The sequence below is a fragment of the Scardinius erythrophthalmus genome, assembly GCF_964197995.2.
Source record: "Scardinius erythrophthalmus genome assembly, chromosome: 12".
Classification (NCBI taxonomy): Eukaryota; Metazoa; Chordata; class Actinopteri; order Cypriniformes; family Leuciscidae; genus Scardinius; species Scardinius erythrophthalmus.
This window is the reverse complement of record NC_138232.1, coordinates 6,004,324-6,024,601: the sequence shown is the minus strand read 5'-3', so window position 1 is coordinate 6,024,601 and position 20,278 is coordinate 6,004,324. Positions and strand designations below refer to the sequence as shown.

At 36.9% G+C, this 20,278-nt stretch overlaps 1 protein-coding gene across 4 annotated transcripts in view; it reads right to left on the bottom strand.

The window, feature by feature from the left end:
- The window catches only part of raly (RALY heterogeneous nuclear ribonucleoprotein), a 91,485-nt gene extending 75,565 nt beyond the window's left edge, over window positions 1-15,920 (bottom strand). The window contains exons 1-2 of one of the 4 annotated variants that reach the window (XR_014031260.1): window positions 15,792-15,876; window positions 9,402-9,481 (exon numbers count right to left, since the gene is read on the bottom strand). The gene's annotated coding sequence lies outside the window, so the exon portion shown is untranslated. Of the gene's footprint in view, window positions 1-9,401; window positions 9,482-15,791 lie in introns of all 4 variants that reach the window. The other 3 variants (XR_014031261.1, XM_081381400.1, XM_081381402.1) reach the window with 3 other exon arrangements.
- Between the last annotated feature and the right edge of the window lie 4,358 nt (window positions 15,921-20,278).

The following is a 20,278-nucleotide window of genomic DNA, read 5'->3' as shown; positions in this document are numbered from 1 at the left end:
CTTACCGTAGATGCAACGCGCATTTGAAAACGCGAGGCGCTGGAGAGCAAAATTAGTTTGATTGCAAAATACAAATTCACCACTAGATGGGAGTAATTCTTACTTACTGCCCCTTTAAAGTGGCATCTCTAGACTCTTCCAAACTTTACTGTGCTAAAGTAAAAATGCAAGGTGATTGTGATTGGCTTGTAAAAATACATTTGCTATGCAGTTAAAAGTGAACTACTGAAATAATCTTTAAAGCATATTTAAAGGAAAAGTTGAAAATATGATACACAGTAGTAGTCATCAAACGTCATCAGAGTTGAAAGCCTCTATATAAAACAATAGACTGCTTTAATTGATTGAGGAGCAGCAGGACATGCCCCAGCACCAATGCTTATAATAAGCAATTCATGAAGAAGAAAATAAATCAACAGGTCTATCAGCAGTCAAGACAGCAGCAGATACACATGACTTGGATGTCTTTGCATTGACAAGCACAAAGGAGATGAGCCCAAAGTAACACAATTATCTTCTTTTCTTTTCACCTTTTTCCGCTGCCATTAAGGGAGAATTAATTGACACATTATCTTCCCATTAAGTGGTGATTTTCCTATCAGATACAGCCACTAGTGATAACAGGACAGCAACACACACTCATTCATTCTCCTTCAGGATTACACGCTATACCTTAGGACAGAGGTAAATGTTTTTCTGCACGGATGTAATGGGCTATTCCTAAATCAATTTAGGATTGGACTGCAGATGGCCAATTTACTGACTACCTGTTCATAATTGCACACATTTTGCAAATGTCATGAAAAATAATGTGAACTACAACGGTCAGACAAACCACAGTCTAAGGGTGTATTCACACCAGGAAAGTCCGATAGTTCATTTGCTTTGGTCCGGACCAAATACAATGTTGATTTTTTTTGGTTTGGTACTGTTCGGTTTCACACTGCTCTTTTTGCAAGTGAACCAAAATTTGTAAACAAAACCACACGGTCATCTAAGGTCATCCATTCATTGGACAGGAATTCTCAAGCAGGGAAAAGCAGGAAGCGCAAAAACAAGCTCAGCATGGAGATATTTCGTAATGCAATATTTGTTCTTTTACTGATTTGGTGTTATTCTCTACAAACGCAATATGAAGAAACTACTGAGCATCATATGACACAATGTCATCTATACCATGTTGTAATTAGGATTTTGAGAAGACAACGATGTGCTGCAAGACAGTTCCGGCAGAGAGAACATGCTTTTAAACCATTTAAGCGCGGTAAGACAAAAGAGAACGCTCTGTCTGTGAATGTCCTGATGCACACACGACGCACAGACAGCGCCCCAGAATTCTCTTTCGCGCTTGAACGAACAATAAGACACACCATTATGCCAAAATGTCCGTTTTGTTAAGTATCCTCGTAAGAGCAGTCAAATAAAAAGGCGCAGTTTTCTGCAGTTGGGTCGGTTCATGTTCACATCATAAACGAACCGTACCAGAGTTCGTTTGGAACCGCACCGAGACCACCTCTTCAGTCGGGTCTCGGTTCGGTTGTTTGGTCCGCACCCGAGTGCGATTGCTGTATTCACACCTGCCCAAAAGATCCGCACCAAGGGGAGAAACGAACTTGAGTTCGATTCAATCGAACCAAACAAGGCAGGTGTGAATACACCCTAAATGTACTGGATGCAATATTAAAAAAAATTTTTGGTGGAAATCACAGTTAAGTGAATATAGGAATGAATTTTTAATATTTAAAAGAATTTTGATACTATTAATAAACAGATAAATAAATAAATAAATTTTAATAATGAATTTCACTACTGTGAATAATTGGCAATTAATTAGCCTTTTCTCTAATAAAAATGTTTCAAACAAAAGATGTTTTCTTGCAAATATTGTTTTAGTTGGTAAATACGTTTTTACTGTGTCCTTGATATCTTAACAAAAAAAAGTTCCTTCATGATATAAATGATTCTTGCTATATTGTATAATTAATTAAGACATGATCTAAATTGAACTGACTGAGCATGACTGAATATTTTTGTATTCTTAATATTAATCATTTGAAGCTATATATAATCCTCAAATAATGCATTAATATAAATAATACAAAAATATGCTCTACAACCTTATTATAACATTTAAGTGTCTGAGCTTGACCAGATCACATTCCTGAAAGTCTGATATACCATTTTAAAGAAATACTTCCTTACAAAAGCATATTAAATATTCACGAGTTACAGACTTCAAAAGGTACTGCAGAAGAGAAATGACCCTGCAACCAGGCAGAAAACAACAAAGTCTGAGATCTGAAGTCCCAAGGTTCATGTTCCTGAAGAGAAGAGATTTTAAAGCTCAATACGCATCTCATCTGGAATATCCTGAATGAATCTGTGTGCCAAAGATGGGGATTGAACGCTGATGCATCCTTTCTTACCCAAGACCATATAAGCAGCTCTTCTGGATGTGAAGCTTAAGGTCTTTCTTCATTTGTGCATGTTGTTTGTTGGCAGAAACAAGCAGGCGAAAAAAACAGAATTCCATGCCATGGAACGGCTTCTCTTGTAAATGATTCAAGGATCAGTCATGCCTGATTAGGCCTGAGCCAGAGATATTGGAGAAAATGGAGGGCTTGTGTACTTCTGAGCCCCGCTGAAGCTGACTGACAACAGTGGGCTTCCAACATGTTCGATACTGTAGACGGCAAAGCAAGCTTTTATTTGATGCACAATAAAAGCTTGTAATGCTCCATTCTTTGCCAAATTGGTTCAGACAAGATGACACAATGAAGAGAAGAAAGGCATGATGGGATATGACTTGGTCTGTGTCAACAAAAAGTCAATCAAAATAGAAACAAAGACTCAGCATTGAAGCAGTTTCTTTTAACCTCTATGGAACATTATACACAAAATAACAAATTCCTAGTAAAGATTGGAGTAAAGATTACTAACGTTACGATTTTACTTCCCAATGTAATAATACATAACAAACATATTTGCATATAAAAAAAAAATCATAATCTAAAAAAATATATGTTTTGCCGCATATGTTATAGTCACATTAAGAGATGAAAAGCAGCAGCGAGAGACTGAAGGTTTTTGGCATGCAGTGGCAAAAGTCTTGTCAGACGTCATATTGTAGCAGAAAAGGGTTCCTTCATTAATTCAAAAGCTTGACCCCGGGGGGTACGAGCAACGACTCATGAACTATAGAACCTGACAGGAATGCGCACCACCAGAGCCTGGCAGTAATGCATTTACTAAGCTAGATAAAGCATGGACAATGCATCTCAATTGTATCACCCAAAATTTAAATCACAGCTTTTAGCATTTATTTAATGTTATAAGCCACTGTAGCATGTTACTGAATTTTTGCTGTGCATATGTACAGTGTTTTGTTGCTCAGGGATTGCTCTTTTTATAGTTCAGGAGACTTACCCCCGTTTGAGCAGATTTAACCGAAAGCAACTTGCACTGGTGTATCCTCAAAAATGTCAGTGCCACTGTCTTGTCTCAAGATGCACACCAGTAATGTTATTTTCAAAGGCACGTTTATACTTAAGGCCTAATCCCTGCTTAATCTAAGCCCTGTCTGTGAAACCAGGCCATACTGTTTAAACATAATTGAGATGTCAGTTCATTCACTTTCATTAAAGTATCAAATTTGTCGTAGATTATTCTGGGAAGAAATAAAAATATTAACAAATGAGTCCACTGTTGACATACAGTACATTAAGAGTAAAGAGCTATAAAACTGTGAACAATGCATAGCTTAGATAACTTGGTGAGAAATATTTCAGCCTACATTGAGATGTCTGACATTTGAGTGCAGACCATGCAGATTGTCACTGATCTCTTCTCTCATGTGAAATTACTGGAGCCTTTTTTTCATAGGAGATAAAACCCCCTCAGAAGCAGTAGACCTACAGTATAAGCAAAGTAGACTTTATAAACAGCATATAATATGAAAACATGTATTTTTGATTCTGTATTTTGCTTCATGCAGTAGAATCATATTTCTACATGCCAAAACAACAACAACAAAAACAATATTGTCACAAAGATGAAAAACTTTGCAAGACAGGTTGACAATCTTTGTATAATGGCCTCTGGCAGATGAGGTTTAGATGTGGAAAGGTTGTGACACTCTCACACGTATCTCTAAGTGCTGTTATTTTAAGAAAACAGCTGAATAGTACAAGATCCTTCTGATGTCTTTGAGAACTTACAGTCATACAGTGAGTTGCATTTTCCATCTCTAATCAAAAAAAAAAAGAACAGTTCAAAAAACAAATGTAAAAGTGATTTGCAAGCGAAATGTTCAGAATATTACACAGGAATGTAGCAAATATTTGTGCAAATTATGTCCTTATTATAAAGTATAACACTTGCAGCAATTACTTTAGGTGCCAGAATATTTAATATTTCATTAGAAATGTTTGTGTTTTCTGTTTTTTAGACAAGCTGGTGCAAAAAAGTGAGAGATAGTGGGGGTACAGTCTCAGTGTAATACATCACTAAACACACACACACAAAGACACACACAAAGACACACACGCATGCACGCACACACACACACACACACACACAGAGAGAAAGAGAGGGAGAGGAAGCCTAAATTAACCCATAACTCATGGCAGAGGTCAGGCCTTCTTATATAGAAAATATTCCTTTCAGCAAATACTGCAGGAAAAGAACATTTATTATTGATAGAAAAACACCCAGCAATATATAATAAACAGATGACTTGGCTTAAAGCTCACTGGAATTCCATCCATCAAATAAATGTTCTCTTCATCTAGCAAAATTGACTACTGTCATGAGCTTTGTACAATGGACAAGACCACTTCTGTAAATAAGCCACAGGCCGGGGTTAAACTGAGCCAGACTGACACATAACCCATAGACTTGGAGAATATTTGTATATTAAATATTTGTATATCCATATGAGTGCGTTTATTTATTATGCTGTTTAGGTAGGGTTGTTCATTTTCTAGGAAATATTTGTAGGGTACTAAAGTTCATTTTAATGCAAAAAGTGCCTTACTTTACTGTAAACACCCTATATGTACGTACGTCATAAACAAGAGGTTTATGTTAAACATTTAACATACACTACCATTCAAAAGTTTGGGGTCGGTACAATTTTTTAAAGGCTTTTGAGAGAAGTCTCTTCTGCTCACCAAGGCTGCATTTATTTTAAATAAAACATTTATTTAAAAAAAATAATATATCGTGAAATATTATTATATACAGTACTTATTATCTATTCATTTATAATCTATTGAAATATATTGTAAAATATTTACATTTGAATATTCATGAATTTAAATATACAAATTATATTTAATTTATTGATGTAATGGCAAATAATAGAAAGTTCAAAAGAACAGCATTTATTTGAAATAGTAATCTTTTGTTACTTTTCAGTAAATATCTTTTTTACATTCACATTTGCAAATGCATTTTGCTAAGTAAAAGTGTTAATTTATTTCTTAAAAAAAAATAAAATCCTACTGACTCCAAACTCTTAACCGGTAGCATATGTTATTATGCTTTCATCCACCTCCGAAATCCCAATTTAACCGCTGGCTGCAGGCCCCCCATGTGGGTAGCGTTCCAAGGATAGGCTTACTCATTTCCATGAAACACATCAGATATATTCACTGGAAGCTCATTTAGTTCTTACTTTAAAAAAATGTGCTTTTTACTAAACATACATAATTGTGTCTGATTGGCAAAGCATGGGCCTAATTGCAGTCCTGGTGAGGCAGGTGATGGAAATAGCTCATGAAATTGACTTCAAAAGAAGTTCTTGTCTTCCCTTCTGTAGATATGAATGAATCCTGACTGCTAATTTAACTTAAGTGCAGCAGTGTATCGTTTTCTGTAGCCTCCTCTCTCTCTTAGTAAGCAAGATTTGCCATGCTCTCTGGCCAATGTTGCGCTCGATGTTTGACATATCTGAACACACAAACAACGTTTTCATGAAATTTTCACAGAGGTGAATCTATAATTCACGTGCCCTCTCTTAGCTGGTGCTGATTAGAGAGAGACGCTGGAATCACTGCCAGGATCTGCTCACCGCATCTCTGATGCACATTTACCATTCAAAACACTTTCATCAAGACTCTCGTTCCAGACATTTTTGTCTAAAATGCCAAACCGACCTTGTTGCAGTGCTTCCTCTAATTAATGCTCATTCAAGACTTTACACATTTAGCTCAGTTCGTCTAAAAATACTCAACCCACCCACATTCAAAACAAATTTGCAAATCATATTCTCAAGATTGCAAGATTGTTTGCTGTTTAGTGACTGAATGAAGAGTGATTTTATATGCATGCATTGAAAAGTTAATTAGTTACAAATTTACTGATATTACACAGATTGTATAAACACAAAATCACATACACAAAACCCTTTCAGTTCTGCAATCCGTAGTTTTTACTCTTTGTCACCATCTCTGTTCGAAATCTGCAATTGCTGTTATTTGCGGAATTATCAACTTTACGTGGGTTGTGCCTCGACACGGCACAGCGCGGATGAATCCAATGTTTTGAGGAGAATGTGCGGCTGTCAGTCGCCGCGCCGGTGTGGATACTGGCATTCGGAATCACAGATTCTACTTTTGGGAAGTATGACCAACATAAGAATATTCACCGGAAAATGTAATCTGAACAAGTAACATCCACTTTTGTTCTGACCAACTACGGGGATAAAAGCATTGCAGTAAATCACGCTGATTAAATCTAACGATCGCTTATCATATCACGTCAAACCGTGCAAATTATAGTTTGTTCTCAAATTGTTAATGTTAACAACATCAGCATTGCGTGACTACATTTAATGCCCTTCCGATATTATTCTGGTTTTCGCATGAACCCGGTTGCAGTCTCTTTTTTTCTGTAGCAACTCCGAAGTCCGAAGTCTTTTGCGTTTTACTACGAGTGAATCTCCAGTTGTCACTGGTGATTGTCGTTTGAACCTTTCTGGATCCGCAATCAAATTGATAAGTTTAATTATATCAAGTGCTGTGAGAAAAGGCTATAAATTTCCACCTCCAACATCCTCACACTCATAGCCTACTAGCTGAGACTCCTTTATGTGTACAGACGTGACGTAATGACGCAGAGACATGCTCGAATTTCCCGCAGAAATCCACCAGTACCGCTGGAATTAAAAACATTATTACAAGCTTACCGTTTTGAATCAAGCTAAGGCAAGCAGATAGTTTTGAACACTGGCTGGCTATGTACTTGCTAAAAATGTATGGAATGCAGCTTTAATATAGGCAGTCTGGAAGTATAAGCATGCTGTCCAAACTCTCCAAATGGAGAACTTTATTGCTTAGAGGATAGAAAGGAATTTTTCATTTTAGTATCAACTTTGTCTCAGATACCTCTCCTAACATTTCTAAGGAGAAATAGAAAATCGACATAAATGAGACCTCTGTTGACATACTGTAATACTAAACAGCTATAAAAATGTGAATATGTGAATAGCATAGCTCAGATAATTTGGTCTTGAAATGTCATTACTGAAGACTGATTGCAGACTCGGCATATCTGAGCACTTATTATGAACTCTTATGAAACTCTACAGTGGAGACTTATGATGAGAACTTCTAAAAAGAAGGAAACTTTAGCAAACTGGCCATTTGCACTGCCTTTAATCTCTGTCTACAGTTCAGGTAAAACAACTGAGATACCAGAGATCTCATTTGTGATATTTCTTTCCTTATTCCTTGGCTATTAAACTTTAAAGGTGCTGTAAGCAATGTTTTTAATACCACATATAAAATGTGCTGTACTGAATCTGACAGATATAACTGAAATAGGTGCCCCGAGAAATTACACCCGTCTTTGTAACTGCCATATAGGCTTTGCAAAGAGCATAAAAAGTTAAGGAGTGAGTCACGTTTTTTTTTTTTTTTTTTTTTTTTTTGCCATTTATGAACTTATCTCTGTGAATCATTTTGTGCATTCTGGTTTTCTGATATTTAACACCTTTAATATTTAATGCTTTCAATTCTGACAAACCAATTCAGATAACTAGAGTGATAAACCAATGATGGAAGACCTACTGAAATCAACACCTCAAACACAAACTAAGGAAATCAACTAACCACTAAAACTTCCATCAAACCAGTTTTTATCAATATAGGGGCCGTTCACAGAACGCATTTTTCACACAGAACGAATAGTATCTAATTGCAGGCGAAGGTACTGTAGAGTCGAGAAAGTTGCACTTCTTTTAGCTTGACATGGCATCTTAGAGGGCACCTATTATGCCCTTTTACAAAGTCTTGATTTAGTTTTTGGGGGTCTACTAGAATAGGTATTCATGCTTGAATGTTCAAAAAACACATTGTTTTTCACATATTTGACATTGTTACAGCACCTCTCGTCCCTGTCTGTCTGTAACACTCTGTTTAGTTCCTGTCTCTATGAAGCCCCTCCTTCTGAAAAGCACAATGAGCTCTGATTGGTCATCTGAACCAGTGTGGCGTCAAAGGTCAATCACTTTGAGCGTGTTTTGTAAATGTCAAGCCTTGGGTGGGAATTATTTAAATGAGGAATATTGTGACGTACGTTCTCGGAAGAAAACTCAAGACTACAATCGAGGCGTTTTAGGGAGTTAAGAAACACAGCGCACTGATATAGAGAATACTGAGCCCGATCTCACGGGAAAACGTACAAATTCTACGAGGTGGCTTATTCGTACGAATTCATACGACCTGACTCGTACGAATTAGTAAGTTTTTTGCTAAATCGTACATATTTTACGAATTGGCCAATTCGTATGAATTCATACGAATGACCTACCCCTGACCCCGCCCCTAAACCTACCCATCACGTGGGTTTAGACAAATCGTACAAATTCGTATGAGTAAGGTCGTACGAATTAGTACGAATTAGCCAACTATTTATCATTCGTACGAATTCGTACGAATTGGTCGTGAGATAGCGTTGGAATACTGTAACTCCCTTTGGAGTGACTTTGTTCTTTGTAACTTTGCAGACCTTTTTCATGCTCAAACAGCAACATTACACACTAAAGAAAGATAAAAATGTAAAACAGCATAATACATCCTCTCTTTAAAAATGTATAACGGTCAAAGACAACCATCTAGTGCATGTTTACATAGAAAAACAATTAAAAATCAGCGCAAAATGAATTCTGTATGAACCAGCCCTTACAGTATGTGTCTAAAAACATGTAGCGGCTTTAAAATCCCCTCTCAAGATTTGCAGAGAACATGCACGCTGCTTGTGCACAATGAGTTCTGCACATAAGTCCTGTTAACATTTATCAGTAAACACTGAACTTTAACACCTCTGCTCAGATCAAACATGCTCAGATCAGTCTATGTTTGGAGAGACTCAGGCTTGAGAGCCGAAGTTGCACATACCTCTCTCTTCTGTGACCAGGGGACGGATGTGGATATGCTGATTGGTCCCAGCGCTTGTGACCTGGAGTGTGTGAGGGATCCTGCGGTTTAAAACAAAGCAAATACTTTAAGTAGCAGGATTTCAGCAGCTGAACATGAGAACACAAGAATAATACTACATTTTCAGATTTAAAAAAATAGTTGTGCCTTCTTATGCAGATCTCACTGCCTCAGTGATGTGGGTGGTTATCAGGGTGTTGTGATTAAAGGAGATCTCCGGTCAATTTTAACATTGAGCTCATTTTTTTGTAAATTTGGATTGCTGTCAGTACAGAGAACAACGACAAAAATCGGTGTTGCCTACACCGTGTTATCCTCTTTTTAAAATTTGCACCTTGTTGACTTCAATGGGGCAATATTTAAACCTGCTTTTAGCCTCTTAACATCCTTGATGTGACATTTCAAGTGCACAGGTCATGTGAGTGATTCCTTCGGAGTGAACGTGTGTGACTCTGACTGCAGTAGATGTGAAAGATATGTATAAAAATGATGTTATTTCAGTCAGCGCACATACCTGTATTTACATCCTGTTTTTGGTCGAAGTCCATAGTAATCGATTGTAGAGTTCACGCGCATAGGTTTAGTACGTATGATCACGCGCGTGAACTCGACAATCGATTACTATGGACTTCGACCAAAAACAGGATGTAAATACAGGTATGTGCGCTGGCTTAAATAACATCATTTTTATACATATCTTTCACATCTACTGCAGTCAGAGTCACACGTGTTCACTCCGAAGGAATCACTCACATGACCTGTGCACTTGAAATGACACATCAAGGATGTTAAGAGGCTAAAAGCAGGTTTAAATATTGCCCCATTGAAGTCAACAGGGTGCAAATTTTAAAAATAGAATAACTCGGTGTAGGCAACACTGATTTTTGTCGTTGTTCTCTGTACTGACAGCACTCCAAATTTACAAAAAAATGAGCTCAATGTTAAAATTGACTGGAGTTCTCCTTTAAGTTGCTATAGGTTTTCTGAATGGTTGCTTATTAGCACAAGTCAAAAGAGGAACTCAATGTGAGTCTATGGCCGAGGTATACAATCCTGTTTCTAGAACTTTACCATAAAAACACCATGGTGATATTACAAACATTAGAGGATGGCGTTTTGGTGACTATATACAGTATTTGGCATTAAAGGTAGGGTAGGCATTTGTTTTCATAAACACTGTTATTCTGGTCAAAACTCTCTTCACATCCTGATAGCGATCAATAATACAAATGGTCGAAATATTAAAAAATGTACATTTATCTTATATACTCAATATATATATATAAGACTTATATATACTCAATGTGAGTCTATGGCCGAGGTATACAATCCTGTTTCTAGAGGGCCACTGTTAAACACCAGTTAAACACCTGAACCAGCTACAGTAGTAAAGGTCTTACTAGGCATGCTAGACACTTCCAGGCAGGTTTGTTGAGGCAGGTTGGGGTTAAACTGTGTGACAGTGGCCTTCCAGGAGCAGGTTTGAACACTATGCAATTTTTTTCACCCACCAAGTGAAAATAGCAAGCCTGATCACTAAGTACAAGCTGCTTGATTTGAGGCATCATTCATGTCTGCAACACAGTGAGGAAATGTGGATTTAAATAGTTAGGGTTCAGGGTTTGTACAGTATAAGTAACAATAATGCATGATAAAATTTGTTTTACAATCTCCAGTTCACAAGCAATTTTACTTTTACTATGGAATTTTCCATTGAAAAAACATCACTTTTTCAATCCAATGTCTCTCTCTTGACCCTTGGAGATTCATCATATGCCTCCTCTTTCACAGTCACGCCTAATGGAAACTTCCATTGACAGCATAACTCATGAGTAACTTGAGATATTCCATCATTTCAATCATGAAGATGCTGACAAACATAAGCCTGTTTCACATCAAGGCCAGCCAAATGTAGACTCAAGTGGAGGACGATCAATCTAAGCACACTTCTGATGTTTAATTCTGAATGTGTCGCAGGGGCTTTATCGTGGGATTAGTTGTTTGGGTGGCGGTAGCCACTGACATTTGAGGAGCATTCCAGTCATACAATATCCCGTGTGCTCAGCCACTGCCCCCTGCTGCAATAAGCACTGACAGTCACGCCACGCATCCTTCCCAAAACATCAGTCAGTAACATTAACTGAAAAAGAAATGTTAGACGACATCAAACACTGAAGTTGAAATGCCAAACATTTAGAATCAAATGGTATAATTATTTGATGAATAAATAAACAAATGAAAAAGACACTGTGGTTGGCAGAACTTTACCATAAAAATATCAACTGAAATAGAAATGTTAGACGACACCAAACACTGAAGTTGAAATGCCAGATATTTTGAATCAAATGGTATAATTATTTAATGAATAAATAAACAAATGAAAAGACATTGTGGTTGGCAGAACTTTACCATAAAAACACCATGGTGATATTACAAACATTAGAGGATGGCGTTTTGGTGACTATATACAGTATTTGGCATTAAAGGTAGGGTAGGCAATTTTTTTCATAAACACTGTTATTCTGGTCTCTTCACTCTCTTCACATCCTGATAGCAATCAATAATACAAGTGGTCGAAATATAAAAAAAATGCACATTTATCTTCTGTGGAGGTCTCAGGAGCAAAACATTGCATCCAATCATTGCATTCGGTCCAAATGCAATGATGGGATGTCCTACCTGCCTGTTAGCGTATGTATCTCCATACGTCCGCGCACCTGCTCGTGCAGACATCACACGACATCAGTGCGAACAAACAGCAGCCAGCTTTTACAGTTCCTCCTGAACCAAAACAACGAGCTCATACTGCGTTTCAGGCCATGTTGTAACCGTAATAACGAGATGACAACCCGTGACGTTCTACCCGGAGCCGTTCACGTACTCAGACTTGGATTTATGCATTTCTCTGGCAACACTATCAACGCCGAAATGAACCTGCAGCAATCAGATGGTACAAGTCAGAGTTCTGTCTGTTGTTTATGTTCATTATTATTGTAATGTTATGTGCTTTGAGACATGAAGCTGTGACGCTTGGCTGAATCTGCTCCGGCTGTGTGCGATGTGTGTGTTCATGTGTTTTGAAGGAGGCGAGGCTTTGGAGACCCTCTGAAGGGAGGGTGTATCTAACGCTTTTAAAGCTAGCTTGCTATTGCTAGCCGCTCCGAAATTGCCTACCCTACCTTTAAATTATAGAAAGTTATGTAATATAATATACAAACCATTTGGGCTTAAAATCAGTAAGTTACTGTAAATAATAACAAACACAAACATTATTGCAACAATGCAATAAACTTACTAAATATAATAAAATGGGACACTCAAATGTATAGACAATTTATGGCAAGAAATTCTTTTAAAAAATAAAACCAAAACAAATGTGATGTTTCATGCAGAGAAATTAGGACACAATTTTTTTTTACATAAATTTTGACACAACAACAACATCTTAACAATATCTGACCATAAATGCATTGGCCTACATAAAGAAATGCCTTGTTGTACACTTTTGACACTTGACTGGCTGACTGAATTCATTACACATCACAGAGACCTTGATTATGTTAAGAGCACAACTGCCAATTTACTCATAAAACTTTCATGTACATGTAATCTAAATTTTTAATTCATTATGTGCTTGATATGACAGAATTAAGTAATTAGTCTGATAACCATATTTTTTTTTTCATTTTTGATATTCCAAAAGTATGAGTACGGAACGTGAAAAAGCTTGAAAAACATAAAAATACCCATGAGACTTTAATATTCCTGACATTTAGCTGGCTTAAAGTAATTTTTGCCACCGGCTTTTGATGGAAGAAAAAAATTAATGACTAATATCTGAACTTTTCACAACAAAGCTGCAAGCTAATGCAAATATATGCAACTGCCATGTCAATGTCCAATCAGTGGTGCTGCTAACTACTTAAAAAAGGGTTATATTTAGTATCTTGAACATTGGACACAACAATATAAAGTACATTTCTAGAAGTCAAGAAATAATAATAAAAAACACTAAATAGCCACCTTAAGAAAAGTGTGAACACTTATGAATAAATAAGCTGCTTTGAATAAAAATGTAAATAGTATTCTTTTTCTTGTATACACAAACATATTTTACTATGTTTCAAACATATAAACTCCGTGAATTTTGTATTAATGTGTAGATTTTAATTTAATTTTAATGCATGGAGCCATTATTTCATTTAAGCTTCACTTTTAGTGCTGGCACTGTATTCTGTTATTTGAATTCAGTAGCTGTAAGTGGTCAACTTGAGGTGGATATCCATAGGCAACTAATGCCCTAGATAAGCTAACGGCAGTACAAGTGGAGAAAGACCGTAATTGACCAACCAAAACAACAAAAATCACCCCCAAAACACTGTTCACGGTCACATCTCTGCCTTGAAAGGAATATTCTGTTATTTACAACTTAATGACAAAGATTATTATTATTTATGCATAACCGGGAAAATTCCTTTATGCCATGACAACATAAAGATAATAGTGTCCTTTAAACACTTTTATGAAAAAATACAAGTGCATCAATGGGAGGGCATGAGCAATAAAAAGCATTACTGTAGAAATGCATGAACAAATGGCTTAAAGTGCTTCACTGTTTTTGAAGGTCAAACTGTATGTTTTTTTTTTTTTTACTAAAACGTATGGCAAAGTAGTATAACCTGGACAAATGCAATAATGGACTTTTTTTTAAAAGTGAAAGTGCATGCACTGAAGACCTTATAGAGACATGGAGGTCTTTCAAGAGAAGCAATTGGGTGCATTTATGTCTATAGAGACAAGAAGCATGAGATTGGAAAAGAGACAGAAGAAATCATTTGACTCTTGTTTGTCATGACCTCCAAATAAAGTCTTGTGGCAGCTGAAGTGGCACCGTGGGCAGAAATACATCTCAATCTCCAACTTTTTTTGTTCTTTACCACGTCTATCACATTTCTAGTGTTCAGTTGTGTTCCTTTAGGTTGAACATGACCAACAAACATACCTTAAACAAGTTCTGAATGCATATTTTTTTATTTTAGTTCAGGGACATTGCACATCACAAACCTTTATTAGGTCCAGTTATATCGTCTACAGATCAAACTGTTGCAAATTAGATGCAATTATAAGGCCACAGCTGACTTGCAAGAATCTTGTACAAGGTAAAACAGTGACCCATAGAGTGCATTTTTGAGACCATAGCATGTTTCCAGTTAGCTGTACTGCGCATGATGCCCAGATATGTTGCCTAAGTAACTACGTTTTGAGACACAGCCAGTAAATCACAGAAGCAATTTCACAACATGCTTGAAGGGTCATTCCACAAATAGGGTGCCTTTGCTGTCCCTAGTGCTAATATGTGTAAACAATATCTTACACCATCTTTTACTATGTGTTATTACAGTATATGCATTTTCCGACACATCAACAATTGTTCCCATATTCTTGGCTATATACATTGAATACTGAATATATGGAGAAATATCAGCATAAAAACTTAAAACGCACTTTTATAAAAGCATTCAGTAACTAAAGTATAACAGCATACCTTTGGCTTGAGATGGCATAATGCTGTATTAACACTTAAAATATTCTTTGTCTGACAGATCTGGAAAAAGACATTTACTTTTATAAGCTTTTTAAAAGGAAAAAGCACACATTTCGTGGAATGCCCATAAAACAGACCTCATCATCAAACTAAATCAAGTCAACGTATGCGCAGCATGTCCACATTCCGGGTCTCTTAGTACCTAACATGGATAAGTACTGTAGAATAATAGCAGATCTAGGGTGTTATTCAACAGTCCAGACGTGTTTAAATGTTCGCAGAGATCTGCAGTGGAGGAGTCGCGCGCTGCGCTGCATTGACACGCGCTCCAAAACACACTGACATCACATCAGTCCGCACAGAGAAAAAAAAAAGAAAAAAAGAAAATTTTTGATAAAAGAAAAAATATATATCGCTCCACATCTTTGAAACATAACTGTGCTCTCAAAATAAAAAAATAAGAAAAATGTTCTCACTGAGGTAATTCGTCAGGAACAGCTTGTAAATGTCCAACTGATAAATACAAAGAACGAAAGAAAAACAAAAATTAAAAGCAAAACAAAATCTTGTCCAGCACTTGCTCCTATACAGGATATTGCACAAAATAAAGAAACGAATACACTCAAAAATTAACTACCAAAGTTAACCAAAACCTGACGTTCCCCCTCTCCAAGAAGGTAAAACATTAAAAACCGTCTGTCAGTTGAATTCAGAAGAAGAACAAAATTCAAGCACTTCTCAAATCAAAAGAGGACGAAGAGAAGAGGTAAAGATGAAGAAAGAGAAAATTAAAAGAAAGTACTCACCGGTGAAAATGTCAGAGAGCAAAAATGTTGAAAGAGCAACAAGAGAAAGTGAGTGAGGAGGAGCTGTCAGTGTCAGCGGCGCAGTGACCGGGGAAAGCAGCGGCTCAACAGTATAAACAGCGCTGGTGTGGAGCAAACCATCGCGACTGCGCAGGGGGAGACACAGACACATCATGGATCTTCTTAAAGGTGCACCCCGTAATTTTGTCATTAAACTCAGTCATTTGCTAATTAAAAAGTTTAACACGTAAGTAATGCACAGTGTTTTGATAAAAAGCATTGAAATGATATTTACTCACACGAGATGGCGAGTCCAGTCACATGAGCCTTCTAAAAAGTTTTTTTTTTAAATTATTTTTATTTATTTTTATAGCAACATAAAATACATTTTATACAACCCCATTTGGAGACAAGGCATAAAATGGTACAAATATAAGACAGGCAGTTTAAAGGTTCCACAGCCTCTAAATAGGCATATATTTGAAAAAGAACATGCATAAGGTCTTATGTCCTGTAGATGGAGTTTTTCCAGTCGTTGTTGATATGGGTAAGAAAATTATATATATACACACAGATATCAATAAATTACGGTTATTAGTGTTATATATGATTTTTGTTACCATGTTTTACTTGTTACACTAGCTGTTTTGTTCTACATGGTGTGTTGAAATCACATTGCTGTCATGCAATTGAAAGTTAATATATCAAAAGTCTGTCAAGTATTCCTATAGCACTTCTATCCAGTGCTCAAACCCAACAAACATATTACATTTATACCAAATGTCAGAAAAGTCTGACATTCGCGCCTCAGTTCAAGACAGTGATGTGTACATGTTGTGCAGTGGTTGTCCAGACAACACATTTAAAATTTTAATTTATGGTTCAGAACTGTCATAAAAAATCATTGTGACAACCTTCAGACAATAATGTCAACCATTTCAGCATGTTGTCACAATTCTGTTTGCTAGGTTTTTATACATACTATGTGAAATAACCATAACTATGTTTAGAATAGCATACTGATATACTACTATTTCTGCAGAAAATAAATGTCATACTGTACCCAGTATGCATACTGAATACTGCACAAAAAACATGCATAGTATGGCAGCTATGTTATTTCAAAAACTGAGAAGGTCTATTGTCTTATAACTTTGAGAGAGAGACACTTCACGTAGCCAGACCTTCAGACTGATGGTAGAAGGTCTGGAGTCCAGAGCAGCTTTCATTGGCCCAGGATCGCCCAGAGGCCGTTTGACTGACGTGTAAAGCAACCAAACACAGGTCATTTTGTTCCGCATCATGTTTAGGGGACTGAAAAATTAACGTAGATGTCCCTACAATAACAGACAGGTGTGTAAAACTCTTGGACGTATTTTAAAGAGTCTATGCAATGAACTTTTCATAATTCACATACTTTCGAAAATCCAGCATTTAGTTGATCATGATAAGCACTCATTGTCACAGTTGTAAACACGACGGGTTTCTTCTTCCATGAGGGGGTTTGGCGTCACGGCGGCTTTGTTTCCAGGCGGACCGTTAAAGTACGCGACACACGTCTCCCGGAAATCCTGTAAAATTCCACCAGTCAGATGACAACGAAGTCCTGAAGTCTTTCCAATTTTGTGTGTCATATGCATCAGACGTTGACCCAACAGTCATTGGCCATGACGTCTGAGGCCGAGACTGAGGGGCACTACATAAAATATTTCAATTTGTAGCAATGTCAGATTACAAAATTTGTTGGACTATTTATGTGCACATCAAATATCTTGAGAGATTAAAAACAGTATTCATAACTATTATATAGTTTCTTAGGAAAAAACAACAATCAAAAGTTCACACCACAAACAGTTTATCTGCATGTACACACACACACACACACACACACACACACACACATACACACACACAGCCATGCCTCTCTTAAAGATATGAGACAATGCCAGAAAGCGACACTTAGGGCAAGGATTACCAAGATGTTTTTCTCTGGTATTTACCATATCTCCGTGGGGCTTATGTGCCCATTTCACATCTATTTTTTGTTTATGTTGTGATGGAGACATCATACTGTGTGCAAGCAACAGCTTAGCCTAGAGCCCAGAGCTACAAGATAAAATTAAACTGAAAGCTCAAGATTTTAATTCAATTCCTCAGAGGGAAGTAAAAATTTATCAGGACAAGCAAATATAGATATGCCACTATTAATGATAACATGGGAGGTAAGAGGTATAGGTGACACTCTGAGGGAGTGTGGGAGGAAAAAATGGGAACTGCGAAGGGGTGACACAGAGTAGAAAAGGAAAATGGAAAGGCAGCGAGTGAGAAAACAACTGAATGAGGATTTAGGAAACAACCTACCAAAAACAGAAGAGCAGCAGAGAGAGAATTCCAAGCATCAATAACGCACATTAGTCCTTGCACATCTGCTCCAGTTGAAACTCCTCCAAATTCACAGCTTCTCACCGTCCCTTGAGAGTTTAACTCTCTCCATTGTGCTCTCAAGATTTGCTGAATCCTGTTAACGGGGAAAAAAACACTAAAGAAGTGGAGACAAAAGAATGGATATGTGTGTAGATTTGTCACACTCTGATTTGCTTATTTAAAACGCACTGAGAAACAGAAGCTAAATGCCACATAGGTCCTCTGAGAAAACACCACAACAGTATCAAAAAGAGCCTAGATTTTATGCTCACCGGTAAGAGGGCTGAGAGAAATCATTATAGAACAAAGACAAAAAAGAAGACTTGGAATTTCGTCAAACATGTTTGCAACTTCTTTCTTTCCAGTCAGTCATTAGTCACAAAGGCAATGCTGATGCCGTGGCAGTATTTCAAAAGCAACAACTTAGGTAACACAAAAACCTGAGCTGGTGGTAGCCCAAGATAGCCTGTAACTCAGCCTGAAGGCCAGAATCATAAATATACAGTGTTTGGGTGAGGGTGTTTGACATTTTTCCAGTCAAATAAATGGTTCACACTGGGTGTATTACTCATTCTACTGAATAATAGAGGCTAAAAGAGGTCTGGACTGTCAAAACCCTGACAGCGATACTTCCTCTTACGTTGTTCTTGCTTAAAAAATCAGGTGGAAATATCCAATGCTAATTTGGTTGTTTTATTTAACTCGTCATCCAGAGGTAATTATGCAGAGCGATGGCTGGCCGTTAACTAATACAGCCCCTCGCTGCCTGTAAACATATTGACGAATCAGGAGTCTCAATAATTCTTTGACGCTGCACTGAACACCTAAAGTCAACACTGAGGGACCTTTTAAATGAGGACAATCCTGGGCATGTACAAAAAGGAAAGGTCAGATGATGCCATAGCACCGGAGATCATGTGTTAACACATCATCAAACACAAGGCGGATAGTGTGATGGAGGTGAAGACGACTGAGAAACTGCCAGATGTCCAGGATTGCTCTGCCCTTTCTGTTGAGCTCTGAAAACAAGCTAGAACAAAAAGGGAAAAATACGATTTTACAAAATGGTTAAAGAGATTAAAGCGACAGTTCACTTGAAAAAACATTATTCCTAAACCTTTAGGACTTTTAGTCCTTTAGACCTTTAGGAAGATTTGAACACTGGAGCCATGGTTCTTCTATGGCATTGTTGCGAAATCATATTTAGAAATATCTTATGCTGTGTTGCGCAGAAGACCAAATCATGTCAGAATTGGCATTTTTGGGGGAACCATCCCTCAAAGAATGATTTGAATAATGATTCTTTAGTACATTGTAAAAAAAAAAAAAAATGGTGTGAAAAAATTTCTCACTCAGAAATTGCAAGTAAATTTTACAAAACGAATACAAAGAAACAGCACGTGATGTGAAATTTTAAAGCAGAAAAACTAAACCAGTATTTTCTTATAAAAAAATATTTTTTTAGCACTGTGGCATAATACATGATCAGGCATTTTAAACATCAAAATGAAATGCATCTGTGTGCATTTAAATAACACTAACACAATAACGCCAGTTATTTGTATCTCTGTGTCCTTTACCTAAGGGGTCAAAATTTCCATTCCTGAAAATGTATTTTATTTTTTATTTTAATTAATTGGGAATAGCCTAGTTCATTGGAATTCATCAATGAATTTATGAGATCTTGAATAAACACTAATGTGCAATCTATGTTTTCCTACAGAACAGTATTTGAACTATGCGACAAAAACAAAATTGTGGCTTTTATTCCATGTTAGGACTATTTGCTTTGCTCCTAAACTGATGTCCTTTTATGGACCTAAAACACTCATCCCCTTATAGACACAATATGCCAAACAGTGTGAAAATATACAAAGTAGTTTGCATTCTTATGATGTTTATCATTGAACAGTCAGTGGGTGGGTTGAACTTTAGGTTAATGAGCTACTCAATAATGTATTGATATATTCCTCAGGTCAGTGCTGCACAAGGATCTATCTCAATGACGCGTGAAGTCAGAGGTTATAACCTTAAAATATAATGCACGTTAAGCTGCTCACACC